The sequence below is a fragment of the Rhinoderma darwinii genome, chromosome 4, assembly GCF_050947455.1.
Source record: "Rhinoderma darwinii isolate aRhiDar2 chromosome 4, aRhiDar2.hap1, whole genome shotgun sequence".
NCBI classification, from domain to species: Eukaryota; Metazoa; Chordata; class Amphibia; order Anura; family Rhinodermatidae; genus Rhinoderma; species Rhinoderma darwinii.
The window spans coordinates 186,152,912-186,158,720 of record NC_134690.1 but is presented as its reverse complement, the minus strand read 5'-3'; the positions used below and the strand labels follow the sequence as shown (position 1 = coordinate 186,158,720).

The window sequence follows — 5,809 nt, the reverse complement described above, 5'->3', positions numbered from 1 at the left end:
TGGATGGCGGGGGTCCCGCTAGTGGGACCTCGACTCATTAGCTATTGATGGCCTATCCTTGAGGATAGGCCATCAATGTTTAGTGTCTGTACAACCCCCTTTTAGGCCTACCGTTTGTTAGGCTTAGATATAGACCCCAAGCTTATACTGCATAAGAATACTGTCTGCTGGACCCTGTATCTAACCCTACCTTAGGCTTAGATACAGGGTACAACAAACAGTATCACACATGCACATGGGCCCTGTATCTAAGGCCCTGTTCACATCACCGCTGCCCTTCCGTTGAGAGGTTCCATCTGGTTAACCCCTCAACGTAAAGTCAGTTTGCATCACCATTGATCTCAATGGTGATGGAAACTTTGCTAATGGTTCCTGTTTGTCACCGTTGTGAACGGGTTCCGTTGTTTTGGCAGAATCAATAGCGCAGTCGACAACGCAAAACAACGGAATCCTGCCACAACGGTGAGAAACAGAAATCTTTCACAACGTTTCCGTCACCATTGAGATCAATGGTGAGGGAAACTGAAGCGGCGGTTTCAGTTTGCCTTTCTGTTGAGGGGTTAACCCGACGGAACCTATCAATGGAAGGGCAGCGGTGATGTGGACAGGCTCTTACTAATGAATTTTTTTTAGTGTTTTTTTTTGCAGGTTGGGTCGTTGGACTACGTCGGATTCGAGGACTACTTCGATGACGCCTTCTTTATTGTGAATAAAATGGTTAATGAGGGTTGTGTGGGGGTGTTTTATTTCAATAAATCTATTTGTTCTGTGTCTTTTTTTTTTTTTAAACTTTATCGTTACCAACTTAGTAATGGCCGCTGACAGGTTGACAGTATCCATTACTAAGGCGGGGCTTAGTGTTAGCCGGTGAAAAGGCTAAAACTAACCCCCATTATTACCCTGGTACCCACCGCCACCAGGGGTGCCAGGAAGAGCCGGGTACGATCCAGTACCCGACCATCTGTAGTGATGGTCGGGCACGGGGGTGACTGCAGGCTGGTATTATTAGGCTGGGAAAGGCCAAAAACAGTGGCCCTTCCCACCCTGGTAATGCTAGCCTGCTGTTGCTGTGTTGTATCTGGCTGTTTATTAAAATTGGGGGGGACCCCACGTCATTTTTTTTTTAAACTTTATAGTTACCAACTTAGTAATGGCCGCTGACAGGTTGACAGTATCCATTACTAAGGCGGGGCTTAGTGTTAGCCGGTGAAAAGGCTAACACTAAGCCCCATTATTACCCTGGTACCCACCGCCACCAGGGGTGCCAGGAAGAGCCGGGTACGATCCAGTACCCGACCATCTGTAGTGATGGTCGGGCACGGGGGTGACTGCAGGCTGGTATTATTAGGCTGGGAAAGGCCAAAAACAGTGGCCCTTCCCACCCTTGTAATGCTAGCCTGCTGTTGCTGTGTTGTATCTGGCTGTTTATTAAAATTGGGGGGGACCCCACGTCATTTTTTTTTTAAAATAATTTCACAGCACGATGTGGGGTTTCCCCATTTTTATAACCATCCAGATACAACACAGCAACAGCAGCCTAGCATTACCAGGGTGGGAAGGTCACAGTTTTTGCCCTTTCCCAGCCTATTAATACCAGACTGCGGCTGGTGCCCCTCTGTCACTACAGATGGTTGGGTACTAGATCGTACCCGGCTCTTCCTGGGGGCGCTGGGTAGCAGGTTAATAATGTGGATTAGTGTTAACCTCTTCATGTCTAACATTAATTCTCCAACTTAGTAATGATCGTTGTGATTCAGCCAGCGAAAATTACTCGAGCATTAGTTATAAAGTTTAAACAAATACAAGGACATAGCTAAAATATTTTTATGATATGCCTGCGTTCTGCTTGTGTTCATTTACCTGTAGGCACCTTAGAAAGACTGCATATAGATCCTTTACTGCGTGGATTCACGGCTATTTAGGTATAGGAAATAGACGACCCATTCCGTCCTGCGTCGTACGCAAAGTCCGCGCTGCTTTTCCCGATTTGGATGGAGAATACATGGGATTCCTTCCTTGTAGTGATACTCCAGCTGAATTCATGGCCTTTGAGTAGTGATCTAATTCATTTTTCAATTCGTTCTGTTCTTCAAGCATTATGTTGCACTTTATACACTTTTATTATTTTTTTGTTTAGGGCTAATGCAATTGATCATTTTAAACCTTTGTAAAAGCTTGAAATCTTTATTAAAAGTGAAAATGTCAACAGCATTTCAACTATTGAACTTTGTTTGTGTTCCGACCGTCAACACTCCTGCCGTTTAACCCCTTCTGCTTTGGCCACTATTGACCTTCCTGAGGAGCCTCATTTGTAAAATCTGACATATTACCACCGAAAGTGCAACAAGTTCTGAATTGTCTTTTATCAGCAATTTCTCACATTTTTATTCCGTGAGAATAAAACTCCACATTTTTTTGTTAACAAATTCGGATTTGCAGTTCTTTTTCTCATTTCCACAAGGACTAAAGGAGAAAAAGCATTACAAAATTCTGAAAGACATTTTTTCCCAGTATCAAAAAAATACCCCCCGTGTGATCATAAACAGGTGTTAGGACACACGGCAGGGCTTGTAACGCAAACGCTAAGATGCAGCGATCGATTACGATCGCTGCATCAAAGGTGTTCATGGCAGGGATTGGAGCTACAGGGGTTAATGGCAGGGATCCACCGTTACAGGTGGATGTCAGCTTTAACATACAGCTGACATCCACCGCTGATGACGCCGGCTCAGCCCCCTCGACTGCGCAATTTCTTCAGTAGAAAAAAATGAAACCTGCCGGAACGTTGACAGACGGAAACCATTATCAATGTTTCCTTCACCATTGATATCAATGGCGATGCAAACGGAAGATAATGTTTCACACTGGCTTTCCGTTGCGGGGTTCCACGATGGAAACCTCCGACGGAACCCCTCAACGGAAAGCCAACACTGATGTGAACAGGCCCTTAGTGTAAGGTAACGTGTACTCTTTTGTTTAATCTTGATACACCATATTAGACTTTAAAAAAACAAACAAATGTACAACACTAAACTCGTATTTTTCGTACACAATTTCAGAAAAGAAACATTACACCTAATAGTAATAATAGACTTGACACAGTTCATGTTATTTTAATATTTTAATCTGAATCTGTCATACTGGTATCTTGGGGTAGATAGTCTTCATCTTTATAGCCATCATTTTTATCCAGAATAGCATCACTTTCTGTGTCAATGCTTTCTTCTAGTATCCCAAAAGCTTCTTCAATAGGAGAAAGTGGTATGATGTCTTGAAAGTTGATGTCGTCTTCTTGAAAGTCGCAAGTCTCTTTTGTCTCAATCTGTATAAGTGCCTTTTTTTTTTGGGGAGAAGAGAATTCAGAGCTACTTACCGTTTTTGGGCTGCTTGTTTTTTGAAAATTTGGGTTAGATTTTAACGTTATTGGAGAGAGAGAAAGAACATCACTGTTACTTGAAATTTCTCTCGATGTATCTGTTCCAGAGATGTAAAAAATCATCGCATTTAATAGGGTGTAATCTGTTTGAGTAGACACAGAACACTGCTTTGGATGACACTCAGAGAGACTTTCTTTGCAAAAATCGTCCAAGGCAAGATCTTCACTGGTCGAGGTACCAGCAACGGCATGATCAAATGGTCTCTTCATTTTTTTCTTCTTTCTGTCCTTCTTCAGGGTCTCTTCTATGTAACATTTACCCTCTGGAATTTGTTGGAAAATGGTAGGCAGTGCATCTTGACGGACTGTTTGGCAATGTTTGGTTTCCTTATAACAATCTTGGCTGAAATGTAGTGAGCACATGCGGAATTTTTGGCACTTATCTTCAATTATTGTTTGTATCATTTTGTTGATGTCTGTAAAATTCTGACCAGTTTGATTTAGCCATTGTTGTATGCGTTGTGGATCCTTTGGAAAGGAATGCAAGCGGATAGCTATGCTTTGATCCTTTCTGCCTGTCTTACTCAGGCAATTGCTAATAACGCATGAAGGCATTGTATTTATCTGTAATCGCAAAAAAAAGAAAATTGACTGAAATCTATTGAAAAAAAAACCATCAAATTAAGCCGCATGCACACGACCGTAAAAACACCCGTTATTGCGGGTCGTAATTCCGACCCGCAATAACGGGCCCATAGACTTCTGTTAGTCACGGGTATCTTCCCGTTTTCTCACGGGAAGGTGCCCGTGCCGTTAAAAAAATATAACATGTTCTATTTTTTAATTTTACGGGCCGTGCTGCTATACTTTATAATGGGAGCACGGCTCGGAAAAACGACCGGCTGCCCGTGGCCGCCCGTGCTGGTAATTAAGATTCGTAATTACCAGCACGGTCGTGTGCATGAGGCCACAAACGGTTAGTTGTAAGAAAGACACTTACCAACGTTTAAGAAAAATAAGTTAACGTTTTTACCTTGGTAAGTTGATTGGTTGACATGTGCGATGTTATCTGTTTCAGTATTGCATTCAAAATTGTTTAGAATATACTTACCAAGGCCACAACACATGAACGAATGTACGTCCTAAGATTTATTGATTGCCTAGTGTACAAAATTAATATAACAATTAAAAAATGTTTGATACGTTTTCCAACGTTTTAATGTAGCCTCAAATTTTTTTAAAACTAGTACTTACCTATTTTTTATCTTTTGTAAGTTTCAAACTAAGATAGAAAATGTGATTTGCTGTACTTCAAGTAAGCAGAATCCAAGCTGGAAAAAGGGACACAATGTAACATTTCAGTACATGACATAACTACATAACCAAGAATGCAATGCAAGACATCACTACATAACCAAGAATGCAATGCAAGACATCACTACATAACCAAGAATGCAATGCAACACATCACTACATAACCAGCAATGCAATGCAACACATCACTACATAACCAAGAATGCAATGCAAGACATCACTACATAACCAGCAATGCAACACATCACTACATAACCAAGAATGCAATGCAACACATCACTACATAACCAGCAATGCAATGCAACACATCACTACATAACCAGCAATGCAATGCAACACATCACTACATAACCAGCAATGCAATGCAAGACATCACTACATAACCAGCAATGCAATGCAACACATCACTACATAACCAGCAATGCAATGCAACACATCACTACATAACCAGCAATGCAATGCAACACATCACTACATAACCAAGAATGCAATGCAACACATCACTACATAACCAGCAATGCAATGCAAGACATCACTACATAACCAGCAATGCAATGCAACACATCACTACATAACCAGCAATGCAATGCAACACATCACTACATAACCAGCAATGCAATGCAACACATCACTACATAACCAAGAATGCAATGCAACACATAACTACATAACCAGCAATGCAATGCAAGACATCACTACATAACCAGCAATGCAATGCAAGACATCACTACATAACCAGCAATGCAATGCAACACATCACTACATAACCAGCAATGCAATGCAACACATCACTACATAACCAGCAATGCAATGCAACACATCACTACATAACCAGCAATGCAATGCAACACATCACTACATAACCAGCAATGCAATGCAAGACATCACTACATAACCAGCAATGCAATGCAACACATCACTACATAACCAGCAATGCAATGCAACACATCACTACATAACCAGCAATGCAATGCAACACATCACTACATAACCAGCAATGCAATGCAACACATCACTACATAACCAGCAATGCAATGCAACACATCACTACATAACCAGCAATGCAATGCAACACATCACTACATAACCAGCAATGCAATGCAACACATCACTACATAA

The 5,809-nt window shown here is 41.5% G+C and overlaps 1 long non-coding RNA gene across 1 annotated transcript; it reads right to left on the bottom strand.

The window, feature by feature from the left end:
- Window positions 1-3,748: 3,748 nt before the first annotated feature.
- On the bottom strand, window positions 3,749-4,709 carry LOC142760965 (uncharacterized). The gene is made up of 3 exons (XR_012883467.1): window positions 4,631-4,709; window positions 4,488-4,536; window positions 3,749-4,000 (listed from the first exon to the last, which is right to left on the bottom strand). It is a non-coding gene; the product is annotated as an uncharacterized LOC142760965 (long non-coding RNA).
- Between the last annotated feature and the right edge of the window lie 1,100 nt (window positions 4,710-5,809).